The sequence below is a fragment of the Eubalaena glacialis genome, chromosome 1, assembly GCF_028564815.1.
Source record: "Eubalaena glacialis isolate mEubGla1 chromosome 1, mEubGla1.1.hap2.+ XY, whole genome shotgun sequence".
In the NCBI taxonomy this organism is placed as follows: domain Eukaryota; kingdom Metazoa; phylum Chordata; class Mammalia; order Artiodactyla; family Balaenidae; genus Eubalaena; species Eubalaena glacialis.
The window spans coordinates 178392442-178408313 of NC_083716.1; the positions used below are offsets into that span (position 1 = coordinate 178392442).

The 15872-nt window shown below is 45.1% G+C and overlaps 1 pseudogene; it reads right to left on the bottom strand.

Annotated features, from left to right (window-relative positions):
- Nucleotides 1–2569: 2569 nt before the first annotated feature.
- LOC133091532 (large ribosomal subunit protein eL31-like) lies at nucleotides 2570–5245 on the bottom strand (annotated as a pseudogene).
- Nucleotides 5246–15872: the final 10627 nt, after the last annotated feature.

A 15872-nucleotide genomic window follows, 5' to 3' on the forward strand; every position in this document is an offset into this window, starting at 1 on the left:
CCCTGAAAAAGGAGCACAGAAAGAAAAGCAGATTTGCTGGAGAATATGGTGGTTCACTTACACAGGTTGAATATAGGAAGTATATTATTTTCTATGCTGTAACAAATTAAAGCAACTTAGTGGCTTAAAACAGTACAAATTGATTATCTTACAGTTCTGGAGGTCAGAAATCCAAAATGGATCTCACTTGGTGAAAACCAAGGTATCAGCAAGGCTCCATTCTTTCTGGAGGCACTAGGAGGGAATCTGTTTCCTTGCCTTTTCCAGCTTCTAGAGACCTCCTGCATTCCTTGGCTCAGGGCCCCATTCTTCCGTGTTCAAAACCAGCACTGTCTGACTGACACCTTTTCACATTGCCGTCTCTCTAGCCCTCTCTCCCCTGTTGTGATTTTTGTGAAATTAGCATTTGTTAAGTAGACCACAAGGGAAAGTGAAATAGAGAAATTTATTACTCACGGGTCCTAGAGAAGGTACATGGCACACCTCAGAGGGGTCACGGGGTGGGGGGTGTCAAGGTGCAGGAGAGAGTGGGCAGCAGGACCCTGGGTGCATGTCTTACTTAGGGTCTACAACTGAGTGCTTTTGGGGTTCCTAGGCTAAGTCCAGATTGGTGGATTCAAACTAAAAAGAGCAGAGTTTTGGTAACCTCTGTGGAGGTCTTATCTAAGGGGTACACAGAGGAAGGAGCTGGGAAGCAGGAGAGCCTATTTATCACCAGGGGCACTGGGAAAGTCATATCTGGGATTTACACTTGTGAATCTGCAGGCTATTGTCTAGTACATGGGCTGTTATCTGGGCATGCACTTGAGGGAGAGGCTAGTGTCAGTTCAAGGCCCCTGTAGGCCACTTAGCCACACAAAATGAATGACAAGGCAGCCATATTATGAAATAGTTTAGCTAAATTCTCAACACCCTTCCTCCCTCTTCTACCTTAAAGGCTTGTAATTACTTTGGGTCCATCTGGAGAGTCCAGGGTAATCTTCCCTATCTTAATGTCAGCTAATTAACAACCTTAATTACATCTGTAGCCCTAATTGTCCCTTGCCATGTAACCGAACATATTTATGGGTGCTGGGGATTAGGACATAGACATCTTTGGGAGGTGGGGGGATTATTCTGCTGGCCATAGGAAGTATTTTGTGTTAGTTTTTTTTGGAATTTATGGTATGGAGCTTGGAAGAGGCACTTTGGCTGATGATATACACCTTATTTAGGAGTCATTAGGAGCTTAGACTCAGTGAGATAACACATAACAGAGATATCTCTTTAATTAAAGATAGTAATCAAAGATAAGGCATTGGTAGCCCACAGAGAAAGTGTAGTCTGAATAGAAGAGGACTGAAAGTAGAATTATCTTAAATGATAAACAACATTTAAGTGGTAGTCCAGGAAAGAAAAATGCACGAAAGAGAAACTGAGAAGAATAGCCAAGAGGAAAATCAGGAAAGCGAATATAGTAGATACCATTGGTCGCCTGCTTAGCATCATCCCTCCCTGCTTCTTTGCTAAGAGACCCCTGATTCTGTTCAGATATTCACTCCCCACACACATAGCCATGGGACTCAGAAAAGATACCCTCAGCCAATCAGTGCATGGCATTTCTCTGGTGACTATTACTGTTCCAAAAGTGGACATGTGACCTCCATTGGCCCAGTCAGATCAAGGACTTTATTTCATGATTGGGAGGAGAGGTTCCTCCATTCCTCTGGTTGGGAACCAGGAAGCATGCTGCGCTACTTACTGCTGGCAGCCATTTTGTGATCATGAGAGGAACTAATCTTAGGATGTTGTGGACAGTAAAGCAAAAAGAACCTAGATTCCTGGTGATGTTCAATCATGGTATCCATTGCTCTGGAGCCAGCCCTCTATTTGAGCTTACTGTTAAGTGAGATAAACTTTCTTATTGTTTAAACCAGTTTGGATTGAGGTTTCTTTTACCTGCTGCCAAAAGCATCCTAACTGACATCTGAGTACAGAAATCCAGAAAAGAGTTTCAAGATCTGGGAAGATCTACTTGGCCAGAAGTTATAGAGAGGACAAGTAAGGTAAGAACTAAAAAGTATGATTGGATGGCAACAAAGAGGTGGTTGGTGACATTAGGGAGAGCAGTGTCAGTTGACTGGGGGAGGAAGGAGAGCCATATTTCAGTGAGTTTGAGTGAATTGGAGTGAGGAAAACAAAAATAAGGAGTTTGACATTGAAGGTAAGAAAAAAGATTAAGTGTTGTGGAGGACATAAGGCAAAAGGAGTATTATTTTTTAAATATTTAAGATGAGCATGTTTAGTAGGAAGGATGATAATCATATGTACTGATAGCCTATTATGTGTTAGGCACTGTACCATATGTTAATTCCATATGGTAATGTTATATGTTAATTCCACATGTTAATATTTTTAGTCTTCATAACACCTGCATGGGGGTAGATGTTATTATCCCCATTTGCGTGTGAAGAAATTGAGACCTAGGAAAGATTGAGAGTAACTTTCTAAAGATCATAAACCTGGGAATTGGCAGATTCAAATCCAGGTCATTTGTTTTTGATGGTTTTATAACTTTGTCAATCAGTGGTCAGTTCTCATCCACACTGACTGAATGTAGATTTTTGGAAGTGGTGACAGATACATAGGTGACCAATATATAGAGCTTGCTTGGTGAATCTTCATCCTCATTACATTTTCTGGACAGTCACACATGGATACAGTATGGGACATTCCTTATTCCTTCAGCCCAGACAGCTTTGCTGAGCCTGGCGTCAATGAGCATGTCTGGAATTCCCATCTCCTTCGTGGCAAATTTCCGAATCTCTATGAGTGCCCAAGGGGTGTGCTTCTCGAAACCCACTCCATGGATGTGCTTGTGAATGGAGATGGTGTGTTCTCTGGTCGCTACCTTATCGTTGGCAGAACGGCCCTTGTCCTTCTCACCACGCTTCTTTCAGAGCCATTCGCAGGGCCCGGGTTAGAAAGGAAGAGCATAAGGTATTCCAAATCGAGATCGTTTTACTCTAATGCCCTACCCTTCACTGTACTTTCCTCCCTAAGGTTCCAGTAGAGAGGAGCAGATTGAAGAAAGGGGAATGATTTATTAATTAAAGACCATCTAATACCTTAGAGAATGTATATAGCATAACCTTAGTGAGTGGCAGTTGGTTCCATCGGGACCACGCTCCAGCAGTCCAAACGTGGAATCAGAATTGCCTCTCTTTTGTGCTCCTCATATAGCCTTCAGTTACCCTTCATTTCTTTATGTAGTTGACCCTTGAACAACGCGGATTTGAACTGTACGGGTCCACTATATGTGAACTTTTCTCAGTAGTAAATACTACAGTACTATATGGTCCGCAGTTGGTTGAATTCACGGATGCCAAACCACAGATGCCAAACGGCGGTTACTGAGAGCCAACTATAAGCTATACTCAGATTTTCGACTGCACGGAGGATCAGCACCGCTAACCCCCATGATGTTCAAGGGTCAACTGTATATTAAGCAAGGTGATAACCTACATTCCCTTTAATTGAAGTGTGTTTTTTCCCTTTAACTATACCCTTGGTTAATTACATGTTAAGGTATATGTAATTTGGGTATTTTGCCTGGAATATTGATGTTGGACAAGCAGGAGAGGGGGGTGGGGAGCGCTTGACCAGAGCTCATGGTGCCAGATGTGAAGGAAAGCCGGGATCCACTGGAAATGTTTTGGAGTTCTGGGCAAGTGTCCTACATTGTGAGGTATTGAGAATTCACAAGAGGCAAGTAAGATGTAGCCTCCAAGGCCACACTAAGGAGGACAAAGGTCGCTCTGATTGGCTTTCCTAATAAACTACCCAGCTGACATGGGATATGTTATAATGTGGGGTGGGGCTGTGTGTGTGCAGAAGTTGGAGAGGCTTGTTAAGTAAAGCACTGGGAGATGAGATGGGCTTGCATAGCCTTGTTCATAATGCACCCTTTTGAACCAGGAGACAGCCTATAGCAGACACTGGTTGATTCCCCCTCCAGCCTTTTCAACCTAGGTGATAAGTCTAAGCTAATCACCGTACTCCCATCCCACTTGCTACTAGTTTGTTTGTTTGTAACAGCTTTGAAATGTCATTGACATAAAAATTATATTTTTATATATATTTAGGGTGAACAACTTGATACACATATACATTGTGAAATGACCACCACAATCAAGCGAATTAACATATCCATCACCTCTACATAGTGACCTGTGTGTGTGTGTGTGTGTGTGTGTGTGTGTTGAGAAGATTTAATTTAAGATCTATCCTCTTGGCAAATTTCAAGTACAGGCATACCTCAGAGATATTTCGGGTTCAGTTCCAGACCACCCCAATAAGGCTAGTATCACATTAAAGCGAGGCACATGAAGTTTTTGGTTTCCCAGTGCATATGAAAGTTATGTTTACACTATACTGTAATCTATTAAATGTGCAATAACATTATGTCTAAAAAAATAATATGCATACCTTAATTTAAAATACTTTATTGCTAAAAAATGCTAACCATCATCTGAGCCTTCAGTGAGTCATAATCTTTTTGCTGGCGGAGTTTGAAATATTGCAAAAATTATCAAAATGTGACACAGAGACTCAAAGTGAGCAAATGCTATTGGAAAAATGGCCCCAATAGACTTGCTTGACACAGGGTTGCCACAAACCTCCAATTTGTAAAAGAACGCAGTATCTGTGAAATGCAGTAAAAATGAGGTAGGCCTGTGTATAATAATAAGTATGTTAACTATCGTTACCATGCTGTACCTTAGATCTCCAGAACTTATTCATCTTACATAATTGAAACTTTGTACCCTTAGAGCAATATCCCTTTACTACTAGTTATTACTAGACATGGACAGAACTCAGCCAGTCTCAGCTAATAAAACATGAGACAAGAAAGCATAGAGCCCTCATGCGTACTTGCAGCATCTTAGAACCATGGGAAGCTTTATGCTGAAGCCAATGCTACGGACAGGGAGGAGAGAAAAGAAGAACCTGGTCCTTGATGACATTTTTATTGACAGTCATCTCTGGTTTAGTGCCTGCCCTACCTCTGAATATCCTACATAAGACAATAAATTTTCTTACTGTTTAAGCCAGTTTGTTTCTGATTTTCTATTACTTTGCAGCTGAGAGCATCCTACTGTATGTATCTGCCACAGCATAGCAAGCATAATGACACCAATAACATCCTCTAAGACTGTAAGCCTAACTGGACTCTTTAGGGTACCGTCAGGTCCCCAAGGGTCATGGCCACTCAAAGCCAAGGAAGAGGAATTGGCGGATCCTTGTGCCAGTTACAGGTGCAGGTATGTGAAAAGTAGAAATATGAAACTGGCTAGAATGGTTATCTCTGGGTTGTGCAAGTGAGGAGGGGAGGTAGGTAAAAGCTTTACTTTTCAATGTATGCATTTTAATTTTTTTATCATAGGCATGTGTCACTTTTATAACTAAAAGCTTTTTATTGTGCTAAAATATACAATTTACCATTTAACCATTTTTAAGCACACAGTTCAGTAACACTTAGCATATTCATATTGTGAAATCATCACCACCATCCACCTCAAGAATTTTATCCATTTTCTCAAACCAAAACTTCGTACCCATTAAACAATAACTCCCCATTTCCCTCTACCCTCAGTCCTTGGCAACCACTGTTCTACTTTCTGTCTATGAATTTGACTACTCTAGGTACCACAAGTAAGTGGAATCCTCCAGTATTTATCCTTTTGTGACTGGATTATTTTACTCAGCATAATGTCTTCAAGGTTCATCTATGCCCTAGCATGTTTCAATACCTCATCCCTTCTTATGGCTAAATAATATTCCATTGTGTATATATATCTCACTTTGTGTATCCATTCATCCATTGATGGACAGTTAGATTGCTTCCACCTTTTGGCTATTGAGAACAATGTTGCTGTGAACATGTGTGTACAGATGACTGTTCAATACTAAAAACTTTTAAATTAAGCCTATAATGGGGCGGGATGAAATCTGAGGGAAAAATTAACGAAAATGTTAACTATGGTTGTGTATGGGTGATGAGGTTATTTCATTTTTGTTCATTATAAAGTCATAGACTTTCTTTAACAATCATATATTAATTTAAAGGAAGAAATGTACTTTTTTTTAAAAGAAAGAAACTTAAAAAGAAAGGATAAACAACAAGGTGCTACTGTATAGCACAGCGAACTATATCTAATCTCCTGGGATAAACCATAATGAAAAACCATAATGGAAAAGAATATTAAAAAAAGAATGTATACATGTTTATAACAGAGTCACTTTGCTGTACAGCAGAGACTGGCACAACATTATAAATCAACTGTACTTCAATTTAAAAAAAGACTAAAAAAAAAGTTAAAGTAAAACTGACCTTAGGAACAGAAAAGTTTACACAAGGAAGGGAGGGAATAAAGCAATATTCACGAATTGCCTATTGTACGTGAGGTATTTTAGCAGGCCTTAGTACACTTTTTGGTGTGCTGAAAGCTTCTGATGAGGATCAATACTAATAAGTAAATAAATAGGTCATTAAGTTCAGAAAAGAAATGTCTGAGACAGAAATGCTGATCTTCATAGAACCTTAACCAGTTAGTACACTCACAAACTTGCTTACTCTTATGCCCAGTTGGATAAATTAAGTGAAACAATTGCAAATCGTCACCTATAGCCTCCAAAAGACCTTGTTTTTTTAGAATTGATTATGTGTTGGATTGGCCAAAAAGTTCGTTCAGGTTTTTCCATAACATCTTCCGAACGAACTTTTTGGCCAACCCAATAGTTCCTATTGTTGCATAACTGTGTCAAAAAAAAAGTTTAATAGTTGGTTAACTTTCCTGAGCTCCTTCCCCCGCCTTTTGAATACTTTAGCTTGCCCCCTCTTCTACTCTGTAACAAGACTTTGGCGTTTCATGCCCCCAGGTCTCTAAATGTATCTTCGCCTCAAAGAAAAATTATTCTGAATGTCTTTCCATGAAAAGGATTACTTGAAAACAATCATCCTGTTAAGATGATACATTTCACAGTTCCTTGTCTACCACTGGATAGTGTGTTAGGAAGAAAATCTCTTTCCCATCATAATAGGCACCAAATTCAGTTTCATCCTGTTGGCATCTGAAGAACTGAGCCAAAGGTAGGGCAGAATACTTAAATCAGCAGACAACATCGTCATCCTACAGCCACCTTCCCTTAGCTCACATCCCACCAATGAAAGAAAATAAGAGGAAAAATATTAAAAATCCTATATACGAAATGGAATTAAAAGAATACTTTTGAGAAACTGGTCTCAAAACAAACTTGCAAAACTCAGATCTTTTGCCACCTGTTAAGGCAGGGGTTTGAATACTAATGTAACTGGCTGCTCCTTCATAGGCTAGTTGAGGTCTCCTAGGTGGTTCTGACTATGGGTGGCTTATTTCTTCCTTGTCTACTTTTTCTTCTCACCTCCTCATCTGAATCCAGATGAAGAAAAGAAAGTGATGCAAAATGACTGCCCATACTCATTCGGCAGGCACCAGATGGCCACCTGAAGATCTTAGGAATATATTGTCTATTCAGATGCACAAAATAAAAACCAGCCAAATATGCATTGGGTGGTTATAGTGTTCCAGGAACCATTCTGTGCTGGGGATACATTGGTTTAAAAAGAAATCCCCGCCCTCATGGAGCTTACATTTTAGTGAGAAGAAAGAAGCAATAAATAAGTAAAATATACAATATGTCAAGTGGTAAAGAAAAAAGAAAGTGTTAGAGGAAAAAAACAGGGTGGAATAGGGAGTTCTATGACTGGGGGAGATTTGCAATTTTAAATAGAGGGATAAAGGAAGGTCATAGAGAAAATAACATTTGAACATTTGAGCAAAGACCAGAATGAGAAGGAACAAATCCTATGGATACGTGAGGGAAGAGCTTTCCAAGCAGAGGAATATTTATTGCAAAGTCCCTGAGATGGGAACATGCCAAGAATGTTTAAGAAACAACAAGAAGGTCAGTGTCATTGGGGCAGAGTGAAGACATTGGCACACAACTGGCTCCTTTCACCCCTTCTCAGCTGAGTCTGAATGTTCCATCAGAAAATTTTCTCCTCTAGGAATCAAAACTCTCTGTAGATTAAAAAGCCTCTAAATCGCTGAAGAGGAAGCCTTCAAGTCCATGTCAAGGGATGATGAAGCTCTACTGAAATGGGCAACAAAATAAAACACATATTAGGCTTAGCTTATACATCCAAGGAGAAAACATTTAAACGGATCAAAATCACTGTTGAACTAAGGGGAAAGAACAGGAGCAGGAGTTGACATACACTGAAATCCACAAACCAGGCACCACTGAACTTGTGAACATGGGTTTTATGGACATCAAATAAGACAGCCCACAAAGCTAATGTTAGCTCCCATTTTATTGATGAGAAAATTTAGACTGAGAGCATTTAAATAATAGCTGATAAGTAGAATTGAGATTTGAACTCAAGTCTGACTAAAGTTATTGATTTTCCTCCTGTAACAAGCTGCCTTGAAGACCTCAAGAGGTCCTTGAGTCCATAGCATTCACAACAGGAGAACATTGCCCTGTGAGAAGAGTCATGAAACACTACTCATTAATTATTTCAGATGAATGAAGCCTTATCTGGTCTCATCTGATACCCTAACCCTGCCATTATGGGAGTCCAGAGAGATTAAGTGATTTTCCAAGGCCAAATGATTATTATGTGGCAGAGCTGGGAGGCCTCACTGAGCAGTGCACAGGGCACTGAGACTGAAGGGAGAAGAGTTTCCAGCCTGATTCTCACTAAGTGTGTGCTCTGGGAAATCCTGAAACTTCTCTGGACTTCAGTTTCTTTGTCTGCAAAGCAGACAATCTCAGGTGATGCTTAAATGAGAATTCAGACAATAAACACACCACATAATTTCCAGGAGATTCATTTTTCACCTCTATAATATAACTATTTCTGTAGTCATGATTCTAAAGCGAGAGACAGACGGACACAGAGAGGGAGAGAGAGAGAGACAGAGGGAGGTCAGAGGTCGCTAACGTGCCCCACCCCCTCCACCACCGCTATTAGGCCAGACTGGGCCCACCCACAGTAAGCAATCCTGGGCAGCCAATGCCAAGACCTTTCTCTGAGTTCCACCTTGGTTCTCCCTGGCAGCCTTGGTGTGAGAGGCTGTATTCGTCAGCTACTGCCACAGAAATGATGCATCACACATTACCTCAAAACTCATGGATTTGCAGTTCAGCTCTATTCCTGTGTCCAAAGCAAATCACATGGCCAAGTCCGATATCAAGGTTGGTGTGTGTGTGGGGGGGGGGGTTGGTGACGGGGAGGGGAGAGTATACGGTTCTGATTCAGGGAAGAAAACAAAAGTTTTACCAGTTCAAGTCTTCCCGTGCTTCAGCGCATGTCTGTGGTTTATCCTTAGCTATGTAGTTGAGACAATGTGACTATAGCCCCAGGGAAAAGATATTGACTATCATTTAATCTGCATATTTAGGGACTTCCTGAGATTTCAAGTTGTTGCAGTTCTAAAGGATCCCTGACTCATCCAAAGGCAGAGAAAACAAGACCTCAGCCTTGCACCTGAAAGTAAGAAAGAACGAGCTCCAGGTAACTAATTGCTCTGGGAAAACCCAAGGCACTGATTTGCAGCTGACACAGGTGAGAACCTTGGGTGTGAATAAATTCCAGTGAGCTCTTACTTGTTAGTTCTTGACAAGAAAGAAACTGAGCTAGAACAGCAATGATGAATCCCACCTGTTAAGCTTCTGTTTTCTCCCCTGAGTAACTGGCCAAGGATTAGGCCAGATAGGGAAGGAATCTTATCAGGAATAGAAATTTATCAGATTCTCCACAACTAAGTCAGAACCTTCCAGAACCTCTCATACAGAGCAGTCCTAGGCACCTACATCTGAAAACAAGGGCTAAATACCTGTTATTCTAAATAGTTCAAGAGCTTTTACACTGAAAAAAAAAATAGATAAAATACAGTTGACCCTTGTACAACAAAGATTTGAACTGTGAGGGTCCACTTAGATGCGGATTTTTTTCCATAGTAAATACTACAGTACTACATGATTTCAGGTTGGTTGAAAGTGTGGATGCAGAATCTAGGATACCAAGGAACCGTGGATGTTGAGGAACTCTGTACATGGAGGGCCGACTCTAAGTTATACGTGGATTTTCTACTGTGTGAGGGCTGGCTCCCCTAACCCCCGGAGGTTGTTCAAGGCTCAACTGTATCGCTATTCCATACTCTGTTTCACTAAAAAGCATCTCATTTGGGAAATCATCTTTCTTCATCCCACTCTTTTGGGAAAGGACTGATTTTGCCTTAGTTTTTGTTGAGAGAACTGAAAACATAGATACATCTTAGAAGCTGTCAGAATTGCAATCCAGATCTGTTATTTCCCTGGTGTCCAGTTTCGCAGTGAGACACCTTGCCTAATACCAGAGTTCCCATCCTGAGGCTACCTTTAAAGAGCAGCTCTGTGGGAAAGAGTTGGATACTCTGCATCCCCTCCTCTTTCACCAAAGGGACGGAGGTTCTGAGTGTTTCCAGCCACTTCCGGCAGCATCTCTCGGCATTTAAAAAACAAAGGCCCTGCTTTGTGAAATATGGCAGAGTATGAGTGTGAACTGGAAAGGGCCTGCCAGCAGTTTTCCTTCAAGAACTGCTCCCTTGTGGAACCCGTTGTTCCCTCAGAAATTGTAATCTATCGCCACCTGGCGGTCCCTCCGTCGTCGTGTTTGAAATAGCGAGAATTGGGCGTCTTAAGATGTGCCCAAATACAAATTACTCTGTCCTCTTTGATTAATTTCTTTAATATTAGAATATTTTCATCTTCTGAATAGCAAGGGGGAAGGGACCATATGACGATTATCTGAGGAACTCAGCGCTGTTCTTTAGAAGAAAAGGTTGCAATTTCCGGAGTCCTCTCTGGCGGCGTTCTGGCTGGAATTCTCCCTCTCTCGCCACACTTTTAACCCTTTCCCGTCTTCCAGGAGTGAGTGTGACGTGGTCTGTGGCGGGTAGGGGTGTCGATTTAGCTATGGTTCCCAAAGAAAGTCCAGAATGATTTGGGGAACTATCTTTAAAGTACACAAACACACCGAATAGACCTTCGCTCCCACTTAAGAAAAGCCGAGTGTACGGTTAATGCTGCCTACAGCCCTAGTCTCGGGAGACAGACGTTTAAAAGGTGAGCACTGCCATTTTTTCCCCCTCTTTTTTGGTCGTAAACTAGATGCTTAAAATAGACCTTAACGAGCAGGCTGAAATGAATCAACACTGTGGCTCTAAATTACCTTTCCTGAAGGCTAAAAATGCTAAATGCGTAAAAAAAAAAAAAAAGATTGACGTTTCATATTTACTCACCTTGACGCGGACCATATTTTACGCATAAAAAATCTCCCCCGCAGCCCATTTGGGTGCCCCTTCCACGCCTTACTCCACCCACTCGCTTTTTTTCCTTTGACGAAAGGCTCAGCTCCAAATCCACATCCACCTGGAATATCTTTAAACCTCCCGGGGAAAGGGCATTGTGGGCGGAGGGTCGTATTCCCAAGTCCCAGCCATCCTTGACCTAAAGGAAGGTTGTCCTCGGAAGACATAATCGAGTAGCCCGGGCTGCAGGCTGGCAAAACCTCCACGCCCGGCAGAGAGAGACCAGAGGGGTCGCCCTCGCGCCCCCCCCCCCCCCCCCCCCCCGCCACCCCACACTTCTTCTGCCTCTGGGCGTCTTGTTCCCATTTCTTCAAAGCGCTAAACCTTAGATCAAATGCAAACGAAACAGCTGGGCGGATACCACTCCCTTCCGGGCCACCCCTTACCACCGGCAAGAGTCCCTAGAGAGGATATCTTTTTTCCACCCCCATTATCCAAAGCATCTTCCCCCGGGAGTCATAAAAGATAAAAAGAAGAGTGGAAAAATACAGACAAAAATATAGATCCCCAAATATTCTGAAGAGCCAAAAGACAACCACAACGACCCTCCTTGCAAATTCTTACCGGAGAGGCAAGAATGGGGCGACCTACTCCACCACCACCGCGCCCCAACAAGGGAAACAAAACCCAGCAGTTACTGCGGGGAGGTGGATGGGGAGAGCGGGGCGGGTTTCCTAAATGCTGGAGACCTAAGCCGGCTAACCGGAGGCTTAAGCGGCCAAACCGTGGGCTCTGTCCTTGGTGCTGAAAGAGCCGTGCCCTACGTCCGAACTCTCTGTGCTGAAACTGTGGAGTTCCAGGCCCTCGGTTCCTTACCATCTCCACTGAGCCCAAGAGTCTGGGTTGGAATGAGAGATAATTGGAAACTAAATCAAAGCCATGAAGTCCCCAACTCTGTTACTCTTCCCGCCTAACTGGAATGTTCATGAGTGCAGGGATAATATAAGTTGCTGGACAGTGTAAGCTCCATGAGAACAGCGCCTGGCACAAAGTAGGTGATTAATAAACATCCGTTTAATTAATTACTAATATTTAATTAAACATTTTAAAATTAAGGACGAGCAAGAGCCTTCATTCCTCCCTTCCCCCTACATAAAGGAGAAAGGGAGGGATGTCCTCGCAGCTGGACGGACTCAGCTTTAATTTGAGACACAGTCTTGTAGGAGATTTCTTTCTCCGGCGAGATTATTTTATTGGCTAAAACGTTAGGGGTGAGCGTTTTGGACACCGGGGTCAGAAGAGGGAGTGGGTGGAAATTTCTCAGTCTGATGCCACAGGTGAAGGTAAACGAATCTTCCTTTCTGGGGAATCTGGGATCTTAGGAGAAGGCGGAGGAGACTGAAGGTGAGCGGGCGTCTTCCTGGTACGCACATCCTGAGAGGAGCCGGGATTTGTTGCCTCCTCCCGCCGGCCTCCTTGCCCCAAGGCGTCTTGAATGACTGAGCACTAGCACCGGGCTCCCTGATTGGTGCAACCATTTCTTTTAGGGAGGCTCGAGGAAGGGGCGTGGGTGGAATTCCGAGCCTAGTCTCGTAGTAAACCGTGCATTCCAAGCGTGGCAGAGAAGCTGCGCGGTGCGCGGTTTGAAGGGTTCTTTCCTGCGCGGAGTGGGCACGCCCACCCTGCCCAGTCCTGAGCTCTGGCACCCGCAGCTGCGGTTATCCACGCCCGCCGTTCGGGATGCTTTTCCGTCCTTAAAATGTGCCCGAGTTCTTACTGTAAGATGGAAGAGAGGGCAACAGTATTTCCTTTAGTATCAAGGGCAACGCGGTTATTTCAAACCTCACAACGAGATCCCTCTTACTAATCGAACTCCATCTTCTCAGGGCGGAATCTTCGATCTCCCTTATGGAATATTCAGTGCTTTGTAAGATTTTCGGCATTCCCACTGTGTCATGGTGAAAGGCAATAAGACATTCAGAGAGAAGGGACGGGACTCCGGTGGGCCAGCAAGGCCTCAGACGTGTCCATATATAACCCCTGCCTGCTGCACCGCAACAGGGAAAGGAAAAAAAAAAAAATCACTGCGAAAACGAGTAAAGGAATCACTGGTTATACGGTGTCACCCAGACCCAAAGATCAACTTTGTTTTGCCCTCAAGAAAAAGAAACTGAGGTAGAGGAAAGAGGAGAACATAAATTAGAGACGAGGGTGCCTGAGGGATGGCTTGAAAAGGCCAGAGAATAAACAGCCCCGCCAGCCCCTCTAGTTGTTGGCTCTGGCGCACGAGGAAAGACCCGGCCAGCATAGGGCCTCTCGGTCTCTGGCCGCCTAGCGCCATCTGGTGGAAATTTTTCCGTGAACGTCTTTTTACCGTGAGGGGCTTTCCGAACGAGGCAGTTCGTTAAATACGTTTAAATATTGCAAAAGGAGAATCCTTAAAAAGCATGAAATCGAAGGGGGAGTGGGCCTAGGCAGAGAGGGTCGGTCCGCTCCCCCCACCCCACCCCCAGGACACCTCTATGCTCGGGTTCCCCTTGTGTGTGGAGGGGCACTCGTGCGTGTTATTAACCTTCAGATATGATCAATCAGGAGGACTCCTTTCCCCATCACCAAGGGAACCAAAGCTAGGAGGAGCGCGCAGTGGGCTGGAAATCGGACCCTTTTCTCTGCGGAGGCAGTGGGTAGCTGTGCTCAGATGAAGTACTTGGGGAGGCTCCGAGCTGGACGAGGAAACGGAAGTGAAAAGGAGATGGAGTCCTCTAGGGTCTGAGTGTTCCCCCCTCGTCTCTGCCTCCTTTGCTTTCACGACAATCCTGGCTCAGTAGAGAGCCAGCAAGGACACGACCCATAACGCGGTTTCGCTCAGGGAGGCATCTTGGGGTCGTAGAGCTGGAGGAACCGCGGGGAAAGCAATTGAGGCAAAGCCACTGCTCTTGTCTTCTCGAAGATATGGTAGTGGGGGAGAAGAAAGGGAGGGAGAAGCGCTCAGCGAGGCAGAATTCTTCATAGAAATTCTCTCTTGCCTCGCCTTACCCGACACTCTGCCTATTTCAAAAAATAGAGCGTGTTGAGTACGGTCTGGATTACTCTTAGGGCTCTTTCTTTTTCTTTCTTTCTTTCTCTTTCTTTCTTTCTTGCTTTCTTTCTCTTTCTTCCTTTTTTTTTTCCGGGCGCAAACCCGTGATCTGGATTTATAATCGCCCTATAAAGCTCCAGAGGCGGTCAGGCACCTGCAAGGAGCCCCACCGCTCTGCCGAGCTGCCCCCGCAAGCAGCGGCCTCGTGATTCCCCTGCTGAGCCGGTCCCCGCCTCCCCACTCCGCCTCCCCCTCCCCCGAAGCCAAGAAGCCGCCTCTTCGGATTGCTCTCTTCTCTTCCTGGAGCTCCCGTGCGGGACGGTGCTAGCGAAAGAGAGGCGGCAGCTGGAGGTGACGCCGGGCAGATTACGCCTGTGGCAGAGCCGGGCCGAGCCGGGCGGATTGCTGGGCGCTACGCAGAAGAGCGACCGGAGCGCCCGGCTTGCTGTCTCCCAACCTAGGTGGGTAAGCGCGCGGCCGCCCGTACCTTCCCAGTGCCCAGCCGCGACTGTTAGCTGGGTCCTCTTCACCCGCGGTTTCTTGACCAATCCCCACCCCGGTGTCTGCCATCTACCTTCCCGAGCCGAGTGCGTCCCGCCCGCCCCAGTCCTGGCTCTCCGTTCCTGCGCGGCGCAGAGACCTCAGCCTTCGCAATCATCCCATCGCCATCAGCGAGATTCATGCCCCGGGGACGCACAGAGGCTGAGGCTCGCGCAGAAGTGGAGCGAGAGCGATTTTCCCCTCCGCTCCCCGGCTGCGTGCGCTGGTCTTGGGCTCCTGGCCAGCAGCAGCCGAAGGCGCGACTCAGAGCGGTAACCTGTTACTTCCCCAGAAGACCCGGCCTCCCCACGGCCTGCTCTGCTGTGCGAGAGCGCGCGCGGAGCTAGATGCGGAGTCCTATGCAGGGTGTGGAGGACGTGGCCGGCGGGCGCTACTCTGCAGGCTCTTAGATGTACCCAGATTCGCCCGCACTCTCTGTCCCCTGGCCTTCGGAAGCCATCGCACCAGCGCCGAGCGCGGAGCAGGGGCGCCGCGCACCTATCCTTGTCTGCCGCCTCCCGCGCGCTGGGCGCAAGTTCGTTTCCCCGGTGACATTCCCCTTTCTTGCCTCTCTCACCCTCTCTGGGTCTGTACAGCGAGAAATCCGGGTACCTCAGAGAGTTGGATGGAGAGGAAATACAGAAACAAGAATGGAACCCCGTTCTTGCCTTCGAGATGACTCAAAGCGGGTGGGGCAAGAGGGAGACAAGCGAGGTTCCGACTCGCTGCTTTCTGGCTGTCTGGAGTACAAGGTGACTGTATTTCTTCCCCAGCCAAGTCCGAGGGAGAACGTAAAGACACGGACCCTTTTTTCCCTCTCACCTTGTCTCACCAAAGTCCCCGGTCCCCGGAGCAGTTAGCCTCCTTCTTTCCAG